Here is a 27,471-nt window from a genome sequence, read left to right on the forward strand (position 1 = left end):
ACACCCTTGTCGGGTTTCATCACCCGTATTCTGTCATTGTGTCTGAGTTCAGAAATAAGTTGAATTTCGTCTTGGGTTAAATTATTTTCTAATTTCTCTTTGCTGTGGGGATAGTTATTTCTAACTTGTTTCATGAGTATGTTCTCAAAATTCATAATATCATGCTGCAGTGGGGGGTTAAATGTACTACGTCTCTTTAAAGATCCTGTGTCATCATCCGATCTTTCTTCTTTAAACATAACAGTAAAATTCAATTTCCTCGTAAACATTTTAATGTCTAATAAAATCCTGTCAATGCTGGGTATACTACGTGGTACGAATGTAAATCCTTTAGTGAACAATTGGAAAAAAGTTTTGTTAATTGTCAAGTCAGTGTAGTTGAAAATGTTGAAATTATCTAAAGAATGTATAATGGAATTGCCTTCATTCCCCCTTTGTATGTAGTCATTACAATTCTGTGCATTGTCGTTCAGTGTATTGTTGGAGAAAAGGCTAGTGAAGCAACTATCATTAGATTCATCAACTACTTGTATAATCTCTTGTTGTTTGGATTGTATTGGTAATCTCTCGTTATCTGGGCATATGATTGTCTCTGAGGGGCTCGATTTTTTATCCTTTCGGATCTCCTGAGCCAAATCTCGCCTAAAGGGGTGTATTCATCTCTATTATATATATTATCATCATAGTTTCCAACAGAATCCACTTCCGGGGGAAAATTACTATTAAAAAATTCATCAGAATTTGTACATTCATCCTTCCTATAGTTGTCTTTTCTGTAATTGTCAGAGTTATAAATCTGGACAGAGTTAGACTTGTAATATACCTCTCTATTATCTTTAAATCTGAAATTTTTTCAGATAATCTAAAAACCCATTTACCTTTCGGTATTGCAGTGTCTTCAAGGCGTCATGATAACAACCTTATCTAATATCAAACTGTACGACCATCACTTAAAATGTGTTATCCAAAATGTAACAGATGTCTCGTCAATGTCCACCTTCTCCATGAGAAAACAGCATCAGTACATACTAAAAATCTCATTCAGTTTATATTTTACATTTCTGCAAAGGTTATAAATCTATAACTATGAAATCTATCTTTATTGTTCCACAGAAGTTACAATTTACTTCATTAGGACAATGACTGCTGCAACACCTCAGGTGTCTCAAATGCAAACATTTATTATCCTGATACATATTATCTGGTTGCCATTCTTTACCACATTTACAATTCTAATCTGAGCTACACAGAAACACTACCTTTTTCCCCATCACAGAAAAATAAATACATTTATAAAGCATGCAGTACTTCCATTCCTTATCCATAAAGCCATCATTACTCTGCATCCCCTTTACACTGTGACAGTTTTCCGAAATATAGCTTGAAGCTTAACACTGCATATTTGTTCAGCAAGATCATATGCTTCATCCGTAAACCTTCATTTCTGACAGAAATATTTTTTTAGTGACTTACGATAAAAAAAGGAAAGTTAAGTTTTCATTCAGTTTCAATGCATATGTCTCACAAATTTTCTTTCTCAGTCTCTCTTTTCATCTTCTTTGCCTCTTTCCACATGCAAAACATCTGCTATACCACAGAAGGATTGCTTTCCTTCTTTATTTTTGGCTTTCAAAAGGTCCCTTCACATTATAATTTATGGGGAGAGTATACACTGATGTTATGGGAAAATTCAGTTCTCTGTTAAAAAAAAAAAGTTAATATCAATAGAATTCACCCTTTTTGGCAAAAATTCAGGAGTTATTCTTTCTGCATGCTATAGTTGCTTAGCAAGTTATTTTCTGTACGTTTCCCTTGGTTGGCAAACTGACTGCTAGGGTCAGCTGCCACTGACTTCAGCTCCCCACTGTATCCTTGTATCTCCAATCTTCTGGTCTCTGCAACTGGGAGTCCATCTTGTTCAATGACAGTAATAGGACCTTTCCACTGTGTACAGTCTAGCTGTTTATTGCAAATCATGTCCCCAGTTTCTTTTATTCTTATGCCATAACAACTAGCTGTACAATGCTCTGTGAACCATGAGTGAGCATTCTATTTCAGTACAGACGTTGTATACACAAAATGCAATGCAGTGCTGTCCAGTCCTATCCAATCATTCATCACAGCACCCTCAGGTGCTTATGAACTAACACTGTTGGAAGATTTGGACGCTGTTTATAAATGAGCAGATTTGAACTGTAACCACCAACATCTCTCAGATTTTTTTAAGGTAACAGCCCATTCTAAGGCAGTTTACTCTCACGTGTTTTGTTTTGCTTTGTTCTCCTTTCACAGAGTTTCCATGAAGATTTTGTTGTCTTTATTAAGAATTAAGTCTTGGCTTCTATGATAAAATTCTTAGCTACAGCTCTCATCCTGTTTTTGCTGAATTCCCCTCCACTATCACTAAACAACCTTTAAAAACATGATGACTTGTTCTCAACAAAATAAACAATTCTTTTCTTTGTGGCCACAATGCCTATTGAAGTGAGACTGGTAAAAGGTGATCAAATGCGTGCATGTACCATGCATCTGGCTGTACCTCATCCAAGCCCATAGTAACACTTTTATTGCATTTAGTAGGCTAGGTAGTACTACAGATGGCCTACAGCATGTTCCATTTTATGCATGTTGTGAACTACTCAATTTTCCCTAAAATACATTTACATTTGGAATCCATATTGCCTAGTTTGTCAATAAGGGGGGTCAAAATGCCTATGTAGTTTTAGCATTAAGCCGTTTTTTTTTCTGAGTTTTGCTGTCATCTGTGACTCATCAGTGGAGTCTAAAATATCTGCTCTCTGTGTAAGTGACTTAGTCCGGTGTACAGCTGCTTTATAGATAGGTCTTAGTCCAGACTAAATCACTTACATGGAGAGCAAGTCTTTTGGAACAAGGCCCTCAGAATCTCATTGCGCAAGTGGACTATCTTAATTTTCTTCAGATCTTAATGCAGTAATGACGTGAAGTTGTTAATTCTAGTCTGATTACATGTTCAAATATTTCTCCTTTGTCATTTTCCATTTCTAGCACATTTCCAGATTTTTTTCAAGGGCATCTTTCTGAGTAATAGATGAATGCCAACTGGAGCTACTTCTGCTTTTGTGTGGTATTTTTTAAGTTTCTGGAACTGTTATTCCTTTGCCTGGAGTGCACCCCCCCCCCGACTTTGTACTCTACAATTTACTGGTTATTTTTGCGCATATTTGCTTTTTAGTTCATTAATATAACCATCTAATGATTTTCTTCCAGGCCAGATAATACCTGTGAATGTAATCAATGAAAGATTTAATTCACTTGGTCACTTCCTATGTAAACTCGCTCTGCTACTCAGAATGTGCTTTGACAAACAACACATTTAGATCTCCTACCAAAGTAACCCAGGGAATTGGAATTAGCCAAGGTTTCCTTGGATACATATTGTGACAAAGTATTTTACATCTTTTCTGATGAATGAGGAAGGCAACAGCATACTTTATTTCAGTCTCTTGTCCTATGGCCCCACTTTTCTTCAGAAAACACACTTTAGATCAGATATTATACAGGGAAAATCCAGATCCGAATGTGTACTTACTGTTTCTCCTGGACATCCAAGTAACCATTATCTGACAATGTAACAGCCAATACTGCCTGAGGAGGTGACATGTCAAATGTCTGCGTATGGTTATATCTTTGCTGAAACTCCACAATCCAAACCATCAGAACAGTAGCTTAGTTTCAAGTAACACTGTTAAACAATATATTAGTCTCATATGCTGATCATGGCTAGCTCATTGGACATCTACAGTTGAATGCAGGCAGAAGGAAGATTGAGGCTAAACTGCATGGCAGAGTAACAATCTTCCTGGGAAACTGCAGTTCACCTCCCATTAGGAGGAAATGAATCATACAAAGAATAAGAAGAGCAGGACCTCACATTGGATGTCTTCAACATAAAAAGCTGGAAGTGAAGCAAGCAAGTTCCAAAATCAACATTTTAATAAAATCTTTGCAAACCATAAACCTGGTGGTGGAAAGCAAGGAGTGAGATTTGATGTTCCACAAAAAATTTCAAGCAGGAAAGAATAGTTCTGTAAGAACTTACCATAACCTTAGATGACCTTCTCTTCTATGTTGCAGTATTCATAACAGTAGGGAGTTGCTGTTTGCAGCACCATCATCTGGCCAGTATACCAAAGCCTTAGTCCAGGAGGGTACGTGTGACGTCGGTTACCAGGGCCATAAACTGACTTTAGGTATAAAAGTGACATCAGCACATACCCTCATCAGAATAGTTTTGCCACATACAGTAGTGCCTGTGAGGTTTAACCAGAAGTTTAACCAGAAGGATCCTAATCTGAGACCCTTAGACTTACATATAGGCCAGTCGCAGAGCAGTAGGATGGCTGTGTAGATACAGACCAGGGGGGATGATGGCAATGTGCCCTCAGAAGATACCTGGGATAGAGGTTGAAAAGAGACAGGGGGTAGGTGGGTGGGACTGAATACTGCAACATAGAAGAAAAGGACATCTAAGGTTATGGTAAGTTCTTACACAACTATTCTATGTCCTTCTATTCTGATGTTGCAGTATTCATAACAGTAGGGGGAGTACCTGAGCTTTAAATATGAACTTGGGAGGAGGAAGGGTTCCTATGGTCAAGGAGACCCTGTAGGATAGTCTTGGCAAATCCTGTTCTAGCACGGGATGCTATGTCCAGCTTGTAGTGTTTTGTGAAGGTGTGTACTGAGGTCCAAGTAGCTGCTTCTAAAATAGAAGAGGAGTCTATGCCTTTGAAAAAGGCAGTAGAGGAAACCACTGGTCTGGTAGAGTGAGATTTAATATTGCCTTGTAAGGATTTCCCATGGTGGGAGTAGCACAAGGAAATAGACTTAGAGATCTAAGAGACAATGGTTCGCTTACATACAGCTTTCCCTATGGCTCCGGGGTGGAAGGAAATAAATAACTGATCTGACTTCCTGATATCTTTGGTTTTGTCTAAGTAGTATGGAATTTGTCTGTGTACATCCAGGGAATGTAGGGTCCTTTCTGAGGCATTTTGTGGATGAGGATAAAAAACTGGTAGGTTAATGGATTGATTCAAAGAGAGTTCATTAACTACCTTGGGCATGAATGAGGGGTTAGTCCTGAGGACCACTCTGTCCTTGTGGAAAATAAGGTAGGAAGATGTGGTCATCAGAGCTTGGATCTCTGAAACCCTCGGAGGTGAGGGCAATTAGTAGGACTGTTTTAAAGGTGCAAAGTTTCAACAAAACAGAATGTGCTGGTTCAAAGGGGGGCAAGGTTAACTTTTCTAATACAAAGTTTAGGTCCCACAGGGGAGGTATGGGTTACCGTGGGGGTTTGATATGGTGACTTCCAGTCTGGATGCCAAAGGTGGTGAAATGGGCAGACAGGCAGAGATGGCCGACAAATGGACTTTGATAGAAGAATATGTTAGCCCTGTTTGGAGAAGCTCACACAAGTAGTATAGGAATGGGGGTAGTGAGGGGGGTCTTGGTTGTCCCTATGACACCAATTGGAGAATCTGAGCCACTTAGCTACATAGTTTCTCCTAGTGTTAGGTTTTCTGGCCTCCTGCAGAACACTGAGTATGTCCTCCGAATAAAGTTGTCTGTAAGGGATCAGAATTCTATCACCCATAAGGTCGGTTTTAGGTTGTTTACCTGTGGGTGTAGCAGGGACCCCTTGTTCTGTGTAAGAAGGTCTAGACGGTGGGGTAACCTGTGGTGATTGCCCTTGGCTAGAAAAAATAGGAGGGGAAACCAATGCTGTCTTGGCCAAAAGGGAGTCACCAGTAGGAGTTTTGGTTTGTCCTTCTGAATTTTTAGGAGAACTTTCTGGATTAGAGTGAAGGGGGGGGGGTCGTACAGGAACACCCCCCCTCCCATGAAAAGGAGAAGGAGACCACTTTCCAAGCATGTGGATGTGGGTTCCTTGTGCAGACGTTGGGCATCTGCCTGTTGACTGGGGAGGCAAATAGGTCTGCTTGTGGAATACCCCACCTGTGTATCAAGTCTAGGAAAACCTCTCTCTGAAGTATCCATTCGTGACAGGGGGCTGAGGTTCTGCTGAGTGTGTCTGCCATAACATTCTTTTCTGAGGGAATATACATGGCTAATTAAGTGTACCCTGAGGGAAGTGGCTAGATTCCAAATCTGGATGGCCAGGCTGCATAGTGGGTAGGACCTGGTCCCCCCCTGCTTGTTTATGTACCACAGGACAGTCATATTGTCTGTGATTACTTTTAGGGTTCCTGGCAGGATAAAGGGCTTGAATGTTCGAAGGGCTAACAGCAGGGCTTTCATTTCCTTGATATTGATGTGGTCTTTTACCCTTAGAGTAGACCATTTTCCTTGTACTGAGAAGTGTTGTCAATTGGTTTGTAACACTGCACCCCAGCCCAGATCTGAAGCATCTGTGGATCGTTATAGTGGTGCTGGGATCTGAAAGTGGGTCCCCGGGTTAGTCTGCATTGCAGATATCCACCATTGGATCTCCTTTTTTAGGCATAGGAGTAGTGGAAGTGGGGAGTTCAAGGGCTGGGAATGTTGGGTCTATAGGTTTTCTAACACCCATTAAATTTTGCGTATGTGGAGTCTTGCCAAAGGCAGCATGGGTATAAGAGATGCCATTTGGCCTAACAATTTCAGGAATTCCTGAGATGTTAGGACAGTTTGTGTAAGGATCTGATTGAAGAACAGACAGAGTTCCTGAATCCTTTGGTCTGGGATGAAGGCCTTTATGCAGTCTGTGCAGACTCTGCATCCCAGGAAAATCATGTCCTGTGAGGGGGTCAGGTGAGATTTTTCTATGTTGATCGTGAATCCCAGAAGAGAGATGGCATTTGACACCTGCTGTAGATGAAGGTGTAGGAGTTGGTGGTCTTGATGCAGGATGAGTAGGTTGTCTAGGTATGGGTATATTTGTATACCCTGGGTCCTCCAATGAGCAATGAAGGGGGCTAGACACTTTGTAAACACTCTTGGGGCAGTGGATAGACCAAAATGCAATGCAGAGAATTAAAAATGACAGGAGCCTACTGAAAATCTGACGAACATCCTGTAATCCAGATAAATCCAGATAAATGGGGATGTGCAGGTAGGCATCCTTGAGATCCAGAGCTACCATGAATGCCTGGGAGGGGATAAGAGGCAAGAGTAGAGATAATGTGATAATTATGAAACTGGGTACATGGAGGAAGAGGTAGAGAAAGGATAGATCCAGGATAGGACTCCAAGGACCCTCTTTCCTTGGTACCAGGAACATTCTGGAATAAAAAAACAGTGTTCCTTTGAGGGGTGGGCACCAGTTTTATGGTGCCTTGATTTAGAAGTTGATGAATGATGAGGGGAACAGGTGGATTTGTTTTTTTTGGTGGTTGAAGAATCCCTTGTAAAGGTGGGAGCATCCACCAAGTCATGTAATATCCTCTCTGGATGATGTAGAGGACCCATTTTTTCTGTTGTTACACTCCACCAGGAGGGAAGGGAGAGGGAGAGTCAAAAGGATAAAGGTGTTGTTGGATGCAGAAGGGGTGAGTCACAGTGGAGGAGGCCTGGATTGCTCAGAATGGCTCCGAAAGGGTGTGGTAGAGGATCTGAAGGGAAATCTGGGAGTAGATGTTTTTCTCGACTGTCTACATCCCTTTGATTGCAGTGCTGAATGGAAGGATTGCCTTCTAACAAAGGAGGGTTTCTGAGGATAATTCCTATGATATCTAGGAATAGGAGACACCAGAAGGTGTTTGAGGTTTTGTAATTCTTTACCCTTCTCCTGAAGGGATTTTAGAAACTCAGCAGAGGCTTGTCCGAAAAGGGCCTTACTGTCTAAGGGTGCATCCAGAAGCTTAGTTTGAACATCCATGGGGAGGGGCTGTAGCCGTACCCAGGAGTAACATTGAAGCACTGATCCAGAAGCAGCAGCTTTGGATGTAGCTTCCACAGCATCATAGCTGTACTTAACAGAGTGCCTGGTCACTTGGGATGTTGTGGATAAAAGTGAATTTAGTTGTGTTCTGATAGGGGAATCCTGCACCTCAAACAGAAGGGTAGAGGCTTTTCAAATGGTGTCAAGTACATACCTTGCCATGTGGGTTTGGTAGTTCAGGGCCCTAATGGCCCGACTGGAGGAGGTATATACCTTTTTACCTGTCCTATTCATAAATTTACTATCAGTTGGATAAAGAGCAGTAGAAGGTAATTGTCTGGAAACAGCTATAACACCTGGGTCTGCAGGAGGGCTCTTGTAAAGGAACTGTGCGTCTTGGGGGACCCTGTAAAAATGATCAGGTCATTTTTCTGCTGGGGGTTGGGAGTCAGGAGACTGGGAAGCAGCTAGGAAGGTATCCTGAAAAGCAGGCAGTAAGAGAGGCACAGCTGAGGGAGATAGCTGTTCCATCTGCAAAAGGTCAAAGTACCTTTTCTTGGATTCTGAAACCTCAGAGGCCTGCCACTTAAAATGTTCCTCTTCTGGAGTAATGAATTCCTTGGGGGATTCAATTTGTGTTTCATAGGAGAAGGACTCCTTAGAAGATGAATAATCTTCCTCAGACACATGGATTGGTTGAGAAGTGAGAGTAGGGGGACGTTGCTGTGACTGTAATGCCTGAAAGGCCTTAAACAGACTTTGAGAGAAAGATTTCCAGCCAGGCATCTGTGGTGGTTCAGAGTGCTTGGATTTCAGTTTCCTTTTCAAGGGGGTTGCAGAAGCAGTCAGAAGAGAAGCGGACTTCAGCCTAGCATGAATAAGAGGAGCAAGGGCTTCCAAGAACGTGAGCCATGGTTCCCCTCCACCATCAGACTCTGATGGCCGAATTACCACAGCTGACATACCTTCGGTATCCCGCACCCTGGCTTCCATTAAGGTTCCCGGACCTGCCTTGGAAACCGTCTTAACGGACTCCGGGTCTTCAATCACCTTGAGAGCCTGATCGGACACCTGAGGCGCAGCCTGGGATTTGGGCCTAGCTTTTTAAGCCTTCTTCCTAGGCAGCTCGTTGAAGGCTGGGATTTGGGCCTAGCTTTTTTCGCCTTCTTCCTAGGCAGCTCGTTGAAGGGCCTACTCCTCCCTCCATGCCTAACGGCAAGCGTCTAAGTCACTGGTTTTCAAGATAAAGATTCAAAGACACTAAATGGCTATGTAGGGTCTTGGGGATAAACAACTTACAGATTGAACAGGATGTAAGGTCGTGGGCCTCGCCTAGACAAAAAACACACTTATTGTGTGTGTCCTTGTGAGGAATTTGTCTCCCACAAGCACACTTCCCTTTCCTAGCTGACATGTAAGTCTAACTGTAAGGAAAAATAAGTATGAACACCCCAGCAGGCACTTATCTGTAATGGTCAAAAATGGTCATCAGGTTTTTAACAAACTGGAATGCAGTCGTCTGAAGAAATGTCATGCAGAAGCGAGATGCACAAGTGGAACTGGCAAACGGGCAACTGATGATCACTGCTGCAGAAAAATTCTGATGAGGGTACGTGCAGATGTCACTTTTATACCCAACGTCGGTTTATAGCCCTGGTAACCGATGCCACATGTATCCTCCTGGACTAAGACTTTGGTATACTGGCCAGACGGTGGCATTGAAAGCAGCAACTCCCTACTGTTATGAATACTGCAATATCAGAACAGAAGGACATCATGAGATTTAAGGACCAGTGGGAATGAAAAATAGATCCTATGCAATAGCGTCACTGCGCTCCCCAGTGGGGAAAACTTTCAGCGTTTGAGTGTTTCCTTAAGCACACTGGGTAGAAATCACATGTTGAGTGGATAATATGATTTTTAGTATGAGATTTCAGTCCAGTGTTGGATGGAAAAGTAGAAAGATTACACCACAAGAAAGAATTGCATATGAAGGCCCAGAACGCAATAACAAACTAGTTAACAAATAATGGAGGAGCAAATTGTTGGAAAAGTAGACATGGGAATCCTACAGTGGAGTATGGAAGAAGGAATATCTCAGCACCTCAAAGGAGTCAGAGTTTTAGATGTACCTACTGAGGGAGTGGACCCTACCTCTGGCTGCACCACTGGGGAACGTCGGTGGGAGTAGGCACAGCTAAAGAGGATTCGGAGCTAGCCTTGCTAATCTTCCTTTTTGCAGACTGCTCAGAAGCACTCGCGGAACCTTCCATAGCATCCCTAACCAGACGTTTGAGTCTTTGGTTTTGTAAATAAAGATTCAAGACCGACAGATGACTGGGCAAAGTTTTAGGAACAAAGGCCTGACAAATACAGCAAGCCTGGTGGTCGTGATTATGCCCTAAACAAAATAAGCAAAGCTTGTGACAATCTTTATATGGAATTTTCCTACCACACTTACACTTGTCCTTCCTGGATGACATTAACAAAAACAAAAGGCAGTAGCAATATATTAAATCCCCTATGGGGTACTTATCTACAGCTGGAAGACGACACCAATGACATCCAACAGCAGACCGAACATACAAGTCAACCTTTCCGAATGGGAGGAAAAAGTTCTGAAGATTGTACGTGCAGATGCCCTTTTTATGGCTGACATTGTCTGTGCCTTTGTGCAACATCCCTTGTACAGGCAGTGGCTCTAAGCTTTTGTATACAGGCTAGACATCGTGACAATGGCCGAATACAATCCATATGGAAAGAATACTGCAACATTGAATAGAAGGGCATAAAAAGGTATCAATTTAAGTCTACAAATGGGGTGGGAAGTACTGAATGAGAAGTAGGTCTTCCTCTTCAAATATATTAAAAATAATTCCAAGGAACTGAGAGTGACATATCAGTCAATGGTAACAGTAATCCCAAATTCGGAGGAGGATATGCCAGAGATGAGTAACTTTACGCTGATAGCCCTCATTAATTTAGATCTTAATGTCTTGGCCAAAGTGTTAGCAAAAAGACTGGAAGAGATGCTCCCCCACCACCCCAAGCTAACCGACATCCAAATGGATTTGCCTCAAATAGAACTACAATATGTAACTGATGGCAGTTAGTAGCTTTTTTAAAAAAATGACAGAAGAGGCTCAGAGGCAAGCCTAGTATTTTTTGAAATAAGAAAGATATTTGAAACAGTGTCAAGGGAGCTCATTTCTGAAACCCCTGAAAGGGAAATTTGTCCAAAATGTCCTGAAGTGGGTTCAGGCAGTATACTAAAGTCCTTTTTTGCACAGGTATGGAAAATAAGGAACTTTTGAATGAAGGATGAGTACACAAGGTTTTTCACCTCCCCTAGTCCTCTTCATTATTGTGAGGGAGTTAGTAAGAAAACATTAGGAACTGCCTATTAGAAATAGGAAAAGAAACTAGTTGAAATTCCCTATAGGCTCATAGGTGTTTACTATGCTAATGACCACAAGAGCCTTTTTAAGCCTAGGCATCCATCTCAAATCTCTGACAAGTTCTGGTACCCTTAAGTGTAAGCAGGGGCTTGGGAGGTGAAACATTTACAACCAGGGGCCTGAGAGATGAATGATTTACAGGCTGCCTATGTCCATTAGAGACATAGGTGCCAAATCAGAGATGAATTTCCTGTTCCTCATCCAACTGTCCAAATTACACATAGGTTTATAGGTTCATAGATTAGTACTAAGCTAACTGCCCTTGCGAGCCATTTTAAGCCTAGCCAATTATCCCTTGTGAGACTCAAACCCTGCACCTTGTGTTTGTAAGGTAAACACCTTAACCATTAGGCCACCATCCCAACATGAACAGGGTTAGGGAGGAACTCTGCTTCACATGGATGGGAAGCCTTTTTCCAGAGAAGGGGTAGTCTCTGGGATACATACCTATCTCTCCAGCAGGTCCTATTTATATCACTGGCAAGGTTTAAGTCTTTAGAATGGGTAATTCTGACACTGTTTGTTTTGTGGATATGCAGGAGGTCCATTAGAGTGGGGTCTGACAATGTCTTGTATGCCAGGCATAAATCTCGACTCAGCCTATTGGAGATGGAATACACAGATGGGACCTTGAAGCGGTTTGCAGAGGACCTGTTACTTACACCCTGTATTCTTTTAGTGTGGAACCTCTGTTGATGCTCCAGTTGTTGGATATGCCTGGTCAGGTACATACCAAAGGGGGCATTGTACTCAATGATAGGTTTGATGACTACTGAATACAGTGGAACAATAACCTTCTTAGACTTAGATGCCATACCTTTATTTATATGTTGCACAAAATAGAATGATTTCCTCACTGGCAAATAAGGAACTTTTGAATGGCATTTCTATGGGCTAGGCTTGCAAAGGCTCCAGGGCCATTAGCCTAATACACACATATGAACCTATGAACTGCTGTAGACATGTGATGGTCAAAGGCTAGATTACTGTCTATGTGTATCCCCAAGTTCCTGACTACTAGGTCAAATCTAAGGGGTTTGTTGTTAATATGATAGTTACCAGGGGTGGAAGACTTCCTGAAGAATACTATTATGCATTCCTTTGTATTTAGTTTTAGTCCATGGCTCTGGCACCAGTTGTTTGTCTGTGTCAGCCCCTCCTGGAGAACATCTGTATTAGTGGGAGATTCAATGACAGTTCCTAATTTACAATCATATGCATATTTATTCAGCAAGAGGCCAATGACATTGGCCTTGACTTCAGAGAAGTAAATGCCAAAACCAGCAGTTCCAGGACTGATCACAAAGGGACAAAATGCCAAAAAATAGCGGTTCCAGGACTGATCCCAGAGGGACACAGTTTGTGGCTTGCCTCTCTGCAGAGGTGGACTCCCTAGTTCGAACTTCCTGGGTCCTTTCTATGAGCCAACTGGTCATCCAACAGGTTACATAAGGGTTTGCACCTAACCTCTTAAGTCTGTCAACAATGCCCGAGTGGGGTATTGTGCCAAATCCCTTGGCCAGGTCAAGGAAGCCAGTGTGAACCATTTTGCCCTCATCCATTGCTTTTTGACCCTTTCAAAGAAGTCCACCAGGATGAGCAGGCATGATCTGCCCTTGATGAAACCAAACTGGGTTGGGTCAAGTGTCTGGAGGTTCCTATATCGTTATTTATCATCTCCGTGATAATTCTTTTGATGGCTTTGCATATGAGATTAGTGAGACTTACGTGTCTGTAGTTCCAGGGTCTGTAGATGGCCCACCTTCGTGCAGAAGGATAACTGTTGCTGTTCTCCATTCATGAGACATGAAACATGTTAGGAGGCTACAGTTAAACAGCAATTCCAGAAGGCCTGAGAAATCATGTTTCATGCTATTCAGAAGGCATCCTGGGATACTGCCTGGGCCCACTGATGCAGTGTTCTTGGCTTATATATGTTTGCAGATGCCTATCTATTAAGAAGTGATAATGTAATGCACTGAAGAAAGATAAATAAATAATGGTACAGCTGGAAGGTAAGACAGAGACGATTTTGGTAGGAATAATCAAATCAAGTACCCCAGTGTCTAGGCATGAGGGTGGAGAACACTTGGAAGGATTCATGCTCAAGGACCCTGTAGACATTAGAAGAATGGCAAGTGTGTATTAGGGTTAAGGCTTTCAATATCGTATCAAGAAGAATTTGAGAAGTACTACTACTAGTTACAGAAAAAAAACACTAAGTGTTGTGCCAGCTTTTAGAGCCATAATGTAGTTAGCCACTAACATCTGCTGTCAGAAAGGCATAGTAACACAGTCTCCTTACGTTTACATTAATGTCTTACTTATAAACTGTCCAGAGTTTTGCAGAATGTTCATATTTGTGCCTTATTTGTTTGGCCTGCTCACCATAAAGTACTTGGTTTTCAGACAAATCAGAGAGGACTGAAGGCACTAAATAATGACATAAATTTAGGTTTCAGACTTCGTATCCTTCAGAAAATGCAGGCGAACACAAACATCCTGTTATTCTAGTAACTTCTTAGTTTGTAAGAGGAAGGGACACTCTAGTAACTTCTTAGTTTGTAAGAGGAAAGGACACCTTACTGGCACAGACAGCAGGTAGAACAAAATCTTTTATTCTGCCACTGTCATTTGCTGATCTGTATTGGCTGATTTGACTGCCTAGCCCAAGACCCAATCTTAACAGCTTCAGTAGGGGGGTGCTTAACATTTGTTAAGGTAGGGTCTTGTACCACTCTATTGCTTAACAGATTTGTCTTTTATGAATATCGGAGCATAAATCACCATGCTCCGTGCACTACATATTATATCTCATCAGTTAAACAGGAACATCCACCTTTTCCCATAAAAACACCTCAGTCATCCTGGCAATATCCTGAGAGAAAGATAATTCCTCCAAGGGAGTTGTGAGAAACAAGCTTCCTCTGGATCGGACATCTGGGCTTGAGAAAATAAACACCGTCTCTAATTACATCAGAATCCTTTGACATGGTTCCTTCAGGAAGATCTCTGCTGACAGAATTTTCAGGTTTATAGGTAGGTATTAAGCTAGCTGCCCTTACAGGCAGTTGCCAATGTTCATTCAAAGGTGAGAATTAAACCATGTCCCTTGTGTCTGTAAGGTAAACACCTTAACAATTACACCAACCCCTTAATCCCCCCAAGGGGGGAGGGGTAGAGATTTCTGACCACCAGGATGCCTGCATAAGGAAAGAAAATCATGTTTTCAAACAGACTATACATCTTCAGATGAACAATGTTTAAACTTTTGTTTTTTTCTTGATAGGATTGGAGGAAGACTACAGGTCAAACAAATCTTACTCTGTTATAAAAACTCAGCTACAGAATGACTTCCAAACTCTCAACCAGTTGGTAATAGGCCAGAAATTTATACTCAATCCCTCAAAAATAAAAGCAATGCTATTTGCAACCAATCAAAAATAGCCAAGGCACCCAGGTTCCTTAATATTAAAGATGCCAATAATAGCACCATAGAAACTACCCCATCCTTCTAATACCTTGGCATTTGGGTAGACCAATCTCTTAACTTTCAACTACACATTCAAAACACACATAAAAAGATCATCACACTTCTGCTGTGAGCAAACAAGCTATCTCCTCTTCTGTCCATGCCAGCCAAAGCTGCCACAAGCAAAGGGATATTCATTTCTCAACTCAAATATGTGCTACCCATTATAGCTGCAGCCTCAAAGAAAAATGCCACCACCTTACAAACCACCTCCAAAAAAATCTGTCAGTTCATTACTAACTCCCTCAATAATTAATGCCACTGCCTCTCAACAAAGCTAAATAGCTCCCAGTATATATATATATATATATATATATATATATATATATATATATATATATATATATATATATATGTGTGTGTGTGTGTGTGTGTGTGTGTGGTCTGTTTGTTTTTTAGCATAGGCATTTATCTGTAAATATGTTTTGCTCATCTGGGTTGCTCTTGCAAATGGTCCATTGAGATCAGTGCACTACCCTGGTAAACAAATATAAATAAACATATAAATTAATATATAAATATAATAAATAATATATGTAAACATAAGAATGAACCAGAGAGGGCACTACTGCTCTGCCTAGCGGTCTCTTCCCTTGGATACACATGGAGTGTCTCCATGACCCACATGAGGTGGTTCTCCCCTACATGGTTTGTACACTGAAACAGCCAAACAGGGCATAGCTGACCCCCAGTTCATGGTGGCTGTAAGGAACCAGAAGAAGCTGGAGAGAGAAGAGAGTGGTCTGAAGAACAACAAATGGCCACTGCAGAATCACCCACCATCATCTGAGGTGTTGACTGAGCTTGCGGTGTCGGCAAGGGCTCTTTGGTAAGTTATTTCTTCTTTCTAGGTAGTGTAGGACATGGAACAGCTGAAGCAGGATAAGTATCCATGCTATTACCAAGGAGATGTCTCTAAGGCAGTACGCTTTTGCTGGTATCAGTTGGTTGGAAGGTAACTTGTCAAAATGTGTTCACAAGCAGCACACGTACACTTATACTCACATACGCAGCCCCCAAACATGAGCAGCACACTAAATTCCAGTCAGAAATCCTCTTTTCTGAAAACTCAAGCTGACAGAAAAAATGTCAGGTAACATCATCACACAACATACAGAAGCACAAGCATACCCTGTAATTGTCCCTGCCTGTATAAAACACTTCTCGACACTAAGCTTTTGTATTTAACAGAAAGTTAACATAAGCACTACATTTTGTCATAAAAACGGCAGTCCCTAACAGGAAACGTCTGATACTGATGGGAATACAAGGTTTCTTAAAGGGGAACTACTGCTAAAAAGCCCTATTTACAAAAAATAGCACATTTTTTTTAATGTCAACAATCAGTATGGATAGGTTCCCCACAAGAGGGTTATCTGCCAGAAACAAAGCTGAAGTCCAGCTGCTGCTCCCGTGAAGCCTCTGAGTTGCTTCTCCATGAGGTGCCAAGAAAGTGCTGAAGAAATATTTCCCTCCATGGGGCTGTCCAATCAGCAGTCAGAGTGAAGGTGTGAGAGGAAACCAGAGCTTTGTAATGCTGGCAGGATACAACCCATATACAGCTTATAAACTACTGCAATACTGAGAATCATGAACTCTGCCACTGCCCCCCCCCCATTACAGTTAAAAGTAAAAGTAAAAAAAAAAACATAAGCAACTGGTTATATTTTAACACAATGTTGATATCAATATCCTCATTCCACATGTTAAATTACATGTTTCAGTGTACTGATACCAAGACAGATGGGTGGCTGGTGATAAAGACTAGGGGGTGGAAACGGAGTTAGAATGAATACAAATTAACAGACAAAAAGCACCCTGGTTCTGGTTTTGAAAGGCACTGCAGGACTGGGCAACAAGCAGTATTACTGACATGAAAAGCAAGTTCTAAGTTGACTGGATGCCTCAAAATATGAAATCAACCCATATCACAAATGAAGTTATATTGATATGACTAACAAAATATGCCAGAAGCACGTTTGTTCATGTGTGGGATATATTTCATCTGATGTTAAAAATTAGATGGACACAAGGACACAAATATTAACTACATTAAAAGCTAAAGCAGATCAATGCCAACAGTACACAGTAAAATCAAGAAGGACAGAAAGAAAACATTCAAACCTTGATGAGGACAGTAAAGTAAGTTGAAGTAGTACTGGTGTGTCTGTGTGTGTCTTTATGAGAGAGAGAAACAGATGAAGAAAGGAAATACCAAACTAAAATAGACTCTCTTTATGGCAATTTCCAGATGTAGTGTTGGTTTGTAAAAAATGACCAAATCAAGCAAGTGACTCAGTGGTTAAGTCATGCACCTCAAAGCCAGAATCTAGAATTCAAACCCGCCTTTCGGTCACTGTCATTGTGGATTCTTTAGTTCTTCCCCAAGCTTGAGTGGTTTTGTGTTGTAACAGACCAAAAGCACTCATTAAACTGATTTGTTTGCTTGTTTTTTTTTCTAATAATTTCTGTACATGAGGCTGCTGTTTGTGTACTGTTTCTTCCTCTCGTAGGTTTATACTATGCTAATGACCACTACGGCCTTTAAAAGCCTAGACGCATGAACTAAGTGCATCCCACGTGTTAATGTATCCTGGTCATTTAAAAGGAGTCTCTGTTACTAAGGGAATGATTAAGTGGCCACCACTGTCCATCAGTGACATGGGCATCCGACCCAGGGTTTAAGTAATGTTTGGCATAATGCTGGAATTGAACCCTTGATGACCTACCTCAGCATTCTCTAGGCTGAAGAATTACCTGATTACATTACAAAGCAAGTCTCACACCGCAAAGCAAGTCTCAAGCTACAACTCAAATATATGCTGGTTGGACTACATGTTCTAAAGCTGTTTCTATATATTGCACTTGCTTATCATTTAACTGGGTAGATAAGTTGGACCAAGGACGCTTTTCAGGTAGAGCCCAATTAAGAAGAATTTATCTGAAGTTTACAGAGGGTAGCAATACAATTCAAAAATATAAGCATAAAAGTAAACAGATATAGGACTGTCATACAAGCATAAGCAAATAAACATATTGAATAATTACAATACATTTCAAACAAAATCAGTGAAATCTATTCATTAAAATAAAAAGAATTTTTTAATAAAATGATTATACATAAAAAGCAAACAATGCAATGCCAAAGGAAAATTATGTGTAGGCGGAGTAGCAAAATAGAAAAATGATAAACTGAGACATAAGGCACTCCAAGTGCCTTATTAAAGAAAAAAAACAAGATACAAAAGACTTAATACAGAAGTCTTAAGTGATATTGGAAAGTGTCTATGCAATATGGGAGTCTTTATGCTACTGGCCCAGGTCATGGTTGAAATGGGTACATAGTAAAGTCTACTTATCCATTTACAAAATGATAAAGAAAATAAGGCTGCGATACTGATCAATCTTTAAGTTTATGTCCATCTGCTTAAACTTGCCGATACCAATTAACTGAAAAGCAGACAAAACACACACTAACTTCAAGGGGCATTAGTGCAATAAGCCATAAAGTACATAATGCTTTTATCATGTTACTCTGGATGCATTACAAGGGTGGACTGATAAGCAATCAATAGACAGAGCATTTACAATTCTTTTATCTGCCTGTTCAGGACACTGTACTTTTAAAAGTAGCTGATCCTTTGCAAAAAAAGAAACTAATCTGGATAAAGGTTGGGGATAGGATGACTGGCTGATAGGATGATCTAGACTGGCTTTGCAAAAAGTCATCCCTTTACATAAAAGGGAACCATCTACTGACCTGGGAAATTACAGACCCATAAGTGCAATCAGTCTTATATGTAAGGACTTGATAAATAACAACTCAGTTCAGCTTTGTCAAGGGCAGGTCATGTCTACTGAATCTGGTAGAATTGTCTGATGAAGTTCTAACTTTGTAGAACAAAATCTCTTATTTTTTAATGTTATTAAAAGTTGTTCTCAAGTTTTGTGGTTTTGGCACATTTTTTTTGTTTTTCCGAATTTCTTTGAGAAAGTCATCAAGGCCATGGATGAGGGTAAAACAGTACATACCACCACCTTGATCTTGCCAAGGCATTTGACACAATTCCCCACTCAGGTATTGTAAATAAACTCACAAAACTACCTATATTATAATATAAATCCCTATAAATCCCTACATTATCAGATGGATAGCCAAGATGCTCATGGACAGGACATGTGGTTAAAGCGAGTGAATCCAGATCCAGCAAGAGGCCAGTTACTAGTGGTGTGCCTCAGGGCTTAGTGCTGGAACCACTCCTGTTCAGAATGTATTTCTCTGAAGTCAAGGCTAATGTGGAAGGCCTCTGGATGACCAAGTCTGTTGCCAACTGCAAGCTGGGAGTAATCACTGAATCCCTCAGTGATGTAGATATCATTCAGAAGGGTCTAGATCAAACAAATGAGTGGTGCCAGAACCATGGCCTAAAATTAAATGTGAAAAAAATGCATCATCATACACTTTGGAAAGTCAAATACCCCTGCAAATTACAACAGCAATAGCACCCCCCCTAACAGCAGACTCAGAAGTGAGATATCTAGGTACATAGATAGATAGAAAGCCTGATCTTTGATCTCCATGTGTCCACAGTGGAGAAGGAAGTCCTTCTGTGTAGCACAACTTATAAGTAAAGGTACGGCATCCAGATCCAAAGAAATTATTGTCCCGCTGTACTCGGTCCTCATTAGACCGATAATCAAGTACAATGCGCCATTTGGCATATACTTGACTAGACACTTACAGCAGCTCAAGCAACCTCAGAGGTTCCTCACAAAGAAAATACAGGGTGTAAACAACATGTCTTATGCAGATAGATAACAGCCCTATCCTTTTACTCTGTCTCCTACTGACTATTAAGGGGTGCCCTATGCCTGACCTACGAGGCACTCAGAAATCCAGCCCTGATGGAGCTGCTACACATCCACAAGTCAAACATCACGAGGGTCACCTGATCTAAGGATCTGCACTTGGTCAATGGCTCAAGCAAAACATGCTGAATGAACAGATATATGTGTCTCAGAGTTTGCCCCTTCTTTAGAACAGGCTCCCTATTCACATTAAGAGGGGTCCCTTCCCTGGCCCTTGTTAAAACAGAATTTGGATCAATGGATGGGGAATCGCAAATTCACACCTGGGGTAGTGCCTGTGTCCCTTATGGACAAAGGAAATCAGTAAGATACGCAATGCATGCACACAAATCCATGCCATCCTCTTGCCTCTAGGGGTCATATATTGGGTAAAAACAGGTTGCATTGGCTGGACTTGTAAGGGCTCTTAAGCCATTAGCCTAGTAATCACCTATGAACTTACCACTGAAGATGAAATTAAGATACAAGGACAGGTCCAAAGTGGAAGTCAGGGAGGTTTTTAGACTGCACAGAAATGTTTTATATTTAGTCTCATGTCTAAATTCTGGGGGGAATGTTGTTCCACAGCTTGACTACATGAAAAGAGTATAGAGAGTCACCAAACATGTTATTTTGGGTCTAAGATCGTGGGTCTCTGCAAGGCACACATTTTGGAAGTAAATTAGAGATGGGTGGGCATCTGCTGGGTTCATACAACATTTTTATGTATGTTTTTTTTTAAATGGTTAAATGTGAAAAGGTGTTTTAGCTCTAGGCAGTTAATCTTATGAAGTGCCCTATAATGGAGAGTTTTGCTGGTAACAATAGCAGCATAGTTTGCAGATTTACTGTATTTTTGTTCTACCTTATGACGGAGAGTTTTTGGATTATTAGTAGGGATAAAGGAAGCAAAGTCATGCAGGTAGTACAAGCATTTGGACTATATTAAGGCTTGCTGTTTCTGTTAGGAGTTTGATTTGTTAAACATATCCAACCTTTGGTGAGTTTTTGAAGATGCAATGTCAATACGCTTTTTGAAGAATAATTTGTGATCCATGAATATACCTAAATGTTTGGCATGAGAGATTTGCTCAACCGATGAGCTACTTTGTAAAGTAATAGAGATGAGTATTTTACTTTTACTGGAATTTAATAAAATATTTGACTCTGTAAGCCAATGTTCTAGGCTTTGAAGGTTAAGCTTTGTAGAATGCTGCAACTGACCGAGTATGTTGAAAGTACAGGAAACAGAAGAGTTATCAGCGTATTGCCCTACTGTGGCATCAAGAATCTCAGTACCCATGTCAGTTTCAAACATACTGAATAGAACAAGTTCTGAGCCTTGTGGAACACCTATACTGTTGGGTAGAAAAGTAGCAACTGTTTGGGACTACTGTCATGCTTGTCATCAATCAGATGAATAACTTTTGATTCATTTTGATATGTTACCTGCCAAATCAATATTAGCTAGCCAATGTAAAAGGAGAGTGTATGAGGTGTTATCTATGGTCTTAGATGAGTCTGAGAGAATAACAGCAGTGAAAATATCCTTGTTTTTGCTATGATTAATAGTATTTACGGAAGGTAAAAATTATTCTTGCTTACCAGTGAAACTTCCTCTATATTCTCTCCTTCATCTGCCATTTGTGGCTGTTATTACTTCTGCGAACCTCATTTTCCAGTTCAATGACAACAGTACATTCTGGTATATCATCTATAAAACAAAGAAATATATATTCTGCTTATTTTATATACTACTTATTTTTCTTACAAATGCAAAATTCTTAGCTCAAAATATTTGCAACTAGGATTGTGCTGGTTTGGTTTGTTTTCATTTATATAACTACATGATTGCCTATGTTGAAAGTGATGGTTTAAAGAAGACGTTTCTTGTTTAAAAAAAAAGGGGCAGGAATTGAATAATTTATGTAACATTGCTTAGGTTATATGATATACAGCAATATATGTGAAGTATAACGTTTGTTGATATTAATTTGCTAATACAGTTTGATTACTTTTATATAATTGTAAATTTGCCCATGTCATAAGTAGATAATTCAATAAAGTTATTTAAAAATGGTGTGACATCACAGTAACTTCAAAATAAATCAACAGCACCAACAAATAGTGCCTCGTTCAATTCTGTACATGTACTGGGGTATTTAGATCCACAGTGAAGGATAATAAATGTGATTTTTTTATATATCAGATAAAAAACACATATTTCATGAGAAGCTCTTAGATGACAATGCACTCTGTTTATATCTATGTTGGGGGAATCTAACATGAAACATAAAAAAGGAATGCTAACATAGCTAATAAATAAATGATCACATCACAAAAAAGTTATTTTTACTGATTCCTCTCCACAAACATCTCCATACACGGGAACCTCCCTATTGCCACTGCTGCCATTTTTTCCCTTCTACAGCCGGGAATTTGTCAATATGCTCCAGAGGCTGCTGCAGTACAGGATAACACCTTTATTAAGCCCTACAACTACTTCCTGCCTCTGCCCACCTCCACCAATGGCGAGTATGCAATGCCTTTGGCCTCACAGTATACAGGAGTCTACATAAGTGAGCCATGGACGGCTGCACCATTGTTGTCTTTTGGTTGTCTGATGACTGCCTCCACTAGCAGCCGCCTCAGATGTTACTCTAGGGCACTCTCAAACTTCTACCCATCGGAAAGAAAAACCAGTTCAAAAGTTACAGAGTTATTTATCCACAGTGCCAAGTAAATCACAGATGTTTCACAGAGTAATTCTAGTCTACAACCTCAAACTGAGACACAAAGCTGCAACTCGGCTGATGATGCTCAAAACTAAAAAAAAAATGCATTAGTATTTAATGTGAACACAGGTGCTGCGGTGGTGGTGCTGCGGTAGCGTTGTCCCTCACAGTTAGACGTTGCCCGTTCGATTCTCATTTACAGCGTCTTCTGTGTGGTGACATGCGTGAATGGGCATTCTTTCGTTGAAGGTTGTGCGTTAGGCCCGGCAAGCCAGCACGTCAAAATCTACTGCCAATCATTAGCGGACCGGAGTTCCGCTGTGGCGACCCCTAACTGGGAAAAGCCGAAAGAAAGAAAGAAAGAAACAAACAATTTAATGTGAACAGAGCACAGTGGAGTACAAACTCAGCAGAAATCTAAGGATTATATGTAAAATTCTATTTCATAATACTTATTTTATAAAAAAAAAAAATTATAATAATTTCCAAATTAATTTTTGCACTATAACACAGTCCTCTTAGAGATGCACTACTGTTAAAGATGCATCCGAACAGCAAACAACAGATCAGATGGTTTGGATTAGAAAGATGCAGTCACAGACAATACAAAGGGCATGCCAATATGGGTACCTCCTAGAAACTGTACAGTTAAAACATGTTTCACATGTATATGCAGTTACAAAAAAAAAAACAAGTTTTTAACAAACTTGCAAAACAACCAATTTGGCAATAATCCATGACTGTGATTAGGTATATCAGGATTTACCCACAGCTGGTGGGGTTTGATCATGAGGGTGAAGCCTGAGTAATTAAACAAAGGCAACTGTGAGTAAATCTGATACACCCACACAATGGAGTGGATTACTGCTATTATACAAAAGACACTTCCGTCTTCATCCGATTTCTCTTCTGTGTGCTGTTGTATAGTGCATATGTACAGACTTGCATTCCTATGCTTGCACAGTACAATCCATTCAGTGAGGGAGAAAAAATAATCTTCATTGTTTTGTTTTTTTAACCGTTAAAAAAATTAAGATTTTACAAGTTACTATGCAAAAATACAAGGAAACTCAGGCAGGTTTCTGTTTCTTTAGTTTTGCTGAAAGTACCTGATTTTTCTCATATTTTGCTCTGTCCCACAGCATATGCCAATAGAAAGTCTGGTCACTCAATGGTAATTCAGCAGTCACACTTATTCTATTGGTATATGTTCAATTTACAACTGGGACTGTCCGATCAGCATGCTTGTTTTTGAATATTAATGAGCCTTTATTGTGTAGTTTACTTTTTCTGTGTTACTTCTCACCATCTCATCATCTGAAAGAAATTAAATAAAGAAAACATTCTGCAAGTCATTTTTGATCATAAATTCATGAATTTCTGAACACCTGCAAAAAATCAGACATTTTACTTCTTCCTGTGTTACCTTATACAGTGACAGATAAAACAGTTTATAAACAAACTACAGTACGATCTTCTGTTATGCACAAGTTTCTGTCTTTCATAAAAGACAGGTATCTATTTTTGCATACTTTTTGCTTCCTTAAGCTATATACCATAAGGGAAACTGATTACTTTGCCATTTGAAACCACATCCCCATGTGTAAATGGTTGCTATGACTTTGACACTGAAGTTGAAAAGGACATAGTTACATATATAGTATGCAGCCACAAGAAAAGATGACCACATGATTCTAAATGGAGAAGTAGCCATTATTAGTTATAGTGTATAAAAAACTGAATTAAAACTTAGAGACGTCATGCACCTGTGTCAGTAACGTGGGTATCCACTTCACAAAAATTAAGGTATGCTAATAGTGGAAGTTAATACTATAACCCTGTTTACCAAAAGTATGTATGAACAGCCATTATGCTCAAGAGGTTGTAACTATCACAGCACAGTTTACTGGGTATTATTCCCACGTAAACATTGTTATATCAGACATTCTTTACACCTCATGACATTTTTTAAGCTTTTGGTTTCACTTTTTCCTTCCTTCTTTCCCTTTAGTTGTTTTTATGATGCATGACATTTTTTTAGGCCGTTGGTTTCATTCTTCCTTTCGCCGCACAGCAAGAGGTTCTCCAGTTCGATCCTCAGTTGGGGTGCCTTCTGTGTGGAGTCTGCATGTCCTCCCTGTGGTTGCCTGGGTTTCCTCCGGGTGCTCCGGTTTCCTCCCACATCCCAAAGACATGCTGCAGGTGGATTGGACACTCTACATTGGCCCTAAGTGTGAGTGCGTGCATGTGTGTGCCTTCTGTGGAAGGTTGGGCGCCGGGCTGGCAACTCGGCACAGTAAAACTCCACTGCAAATCATGAGTGGACAGGTGATCCGCTGTGGCAACCCCTAACCAGGAAAAGCCGAAAGAAGAAGAAGGTTTAATTCTTCCTTCCTTCTTTCTCTTTGGTTGTTACTCATGATTGGCTTCTCTGATAGTTTGTGGGATTCGACTAGCTGCTGCTGCCAGGTTACAGTAAACTCCCAATGAAGCTGATTTGTTGACCAGGGACCCTTTGACTGTAGCTATGTAGTTTTCAATACGGACATATTTGTTTGTTTGCTCTATTTATACACTCCTAAATGCTTTATTTTACCTTATGGCACTGGTTCATGCAGTGAACCATATGTTGTGCTGTTTTTGCTTTTGTCACTGAAGTAGGTGAAGCAACACAACATTTGTATAATCTGACCATTTTTGTCAAACAACAAGCCCGTTACCACGCATCAAAATGTTTTCATACATATTCTGACTTTTTAAATCTGATGAAATTTTCTTATTGTTATATTATTAAATAGAACTATGAATCTCTAATGCAACAATCTTCTGTTCCAAGAATTCAAAATTAAAGTGACAAGGATGCTCCCCTATGCTCAATGACGAACACAGCTTGCAAGTCATGTAGACAAAAAATGCAACTTGATTACACAACTATGGATCAAAATACAGCTGTAAGAAATCTTTGAAGGGAAAGTTCTGCTAGCATAACTTGTCAAATGGAAGTAAAAATTTGGAATTCTGACACACTGAAATACATTTTAAAATATCAGCCATATCAACCCCACACTTCAGAAAGTACAGTGCTGTAAGTAAACTTACTATAACAGTAGATGTTCAAATGATCATTTCTGTGCTAGCCTTATCTTTACGAGTTATAGCCTGCATAACATATAACAGTTGGCCTGCTTCTAAAGCTTAGGGGCACTTTCCACATGCTCAAACCACTAAGAATTCAAGCAGAGCTGGAGAAAATCAGTGGTCTGGGCATCAAGTCCTACACAGCTTTTAGGACAACTGAAAGAGAGAGGCTACAGCCCTGAAAATGTCAGTGCTAGGCAAATAATCAACATCCTCACCCTGGCAAACAAAATTCATACAAAAAAATAACAGGACTAAAGAAAGTGAGCTGCTACTGAAGCAGTGATCATTCGAACATCTAATGTTATGGTAAGGTTACTTACACAGCTGTACTATGTTCATCACTTGATCACTGCTGCAGCAGCCTTAGCTATATATGGGTAGAGTACTATAACTTATATGGTTTGGTAGTAAAGATGAGGGCTCAGGAGCTCAAGACCCAAAAAACATTAATCTAGTTCATAGTGGTTTGTCAAAGGATGTACAGATGACTAAGTGCTGCCTCTAGAATGCATCTAGAGTCCACCCCTTTCCAAAAAGCCACTGATGACATCAAGGTCCCAGTAGAATGTACCATGACCCTGCCTGGAAGACATATTAAGGTTGGAATAAAAAAGTGTGATAGCATGGGACAAGCATTTGGGAACAGTCTGCTGTAAGAGATATACCTGTTGCTCAGGCTGCTGCAGAGAGCTTGACCTACTGCCAGCTGTGATATTGAGAAAAGATAAGTGTTTATTCTCATTTTTTGTCTGCATTTTGATTTAATATCTCTGTAATCTGTACAACTGTACTTATTCTTCTTCTTGTGTGTTATAGCTGTATATTCTCTTAGTGTTGACCTCAGTTGTAGTGAAATCCTTTGTCTGGAGGCCTTGTCTGTTTTCTTAGTGGCAGTAAGTTTTCAGAACTAGTTTCATCTGGCCAAAGTATTCCTGCATCTGTATTGTTTGGTTTCTGTCCTGTTTTTTAAATCAGATATATCTGTTGCTCAGGCTGCTGCAGAGAGCTTGACCTACTGCCAACTGTGATATTGAGAAAAGATAAGTGTTTATTCTTATTTTTTGTCTGCATTTTGATTTAATATCTCTGTAATCTGTACAACTGTACTAATTCTTCTTCTTGTGTGTTACAGTTGTATATTCTCTTAGTGATAACCTCAGTTATAGTGAAATCCTTTGTCTGGAGGCCTTGTCTGTTTTCTTGGTGGCAATAAGTTTTCAGAACTAGTTTCATTCGGCCAAAGTATTACTGCATCTGTATTGTTTGGTTTCTGTCCTGTGTTTTAAATCAGATATACCTGTTGCTCAGGCTGCTGCAGAAAGATTGACCTACTGCCAGCTGTGATATTGAGAAAAGATAAGTGTTTATTTTCATTTTTTGTCTGCGTTTTGATTTAATATCTCTGTAATCTGTACAACTGAACTTTTTCTTCTTGTTTGTTTCCACCCAGCCTCCCTGTTCTTGTTTTGGTGTTAGTGTTAGTGGCTCTGGAATTGCCCGCCCCTCCAGTAAGTCTCTATTTGAACACTCCTCCTGAATCCATCTCATTTGCTCACTTAACTGAATACAGTGAGATCATATTCTGAGTCTAGTGTTCACTCTACATAATACAGAGAGAAGATTTGATAAGGCCAACCCACTTAGGTTCTTCCTTCCTCTCTTCTTGCACTTTACTAACAAAAAAATAAATAAATAAATACAAAAAATCATCTGCTTTTTTACTGTATTTGTGTTTCCTCCTTTATTTTGCTCTTGCCTCTTCTTAAAAGTACTCAATTTTATTTATGCTGCTGCACTTATTGCTGCTTGGTAGTAGCCTGATAAAATTGTAACTGTTATTCTAAGTCTTTTGGTTTAAGCACTTGGGCTTCATACTGGTTGTTTTACATT

The 27,471-nt window shown here is 40.1% G+C and overlaps 1 protein-coding gene across 6 annotated transcripts in view; it reads right to left on the reverse strand.

Moving 5' to 3' along the window:
* Positions 1-27,471, reverse strand: part of TANK (TRAF family member associated NFKB activator) — a 1,995,915-nt gene that overhangs the window by 1,198,504 nt on the left and 769,940 nt on the right. For 5 of the 6 annotated variants that reach the window (XM_044074789.1, XM_044074784.1, XM_044074787.1 and 2 more), the window contains one exon: positions 21,311-21,419. The gene's annotated coding sequence lies outside the window, so the exon portion shown is untranslated. Of the gene's footprint in view, positions 1-21,310; positions 21,420-23,549; positions 23,728-27,471 lie in introns of those variants that run through there. The other variant, XM_044074786.1, reaches the window with a different exon arrangement.

Source organism: Protopterus annectens, chromosome 6.part0, assembly GCF_019279795.1.
Source record: "Protopterus annectens isolate FY-2018-M chromosome 6.part0, PAN1.0, whole genome shotgun sequence".
Taxonomy (NCBI): domain Eukaryota; kingdom Metazoa; phylum Chordata; order Ceratodontiformes; family Protopteridae; genus Protopterus; species Protopterus annectens.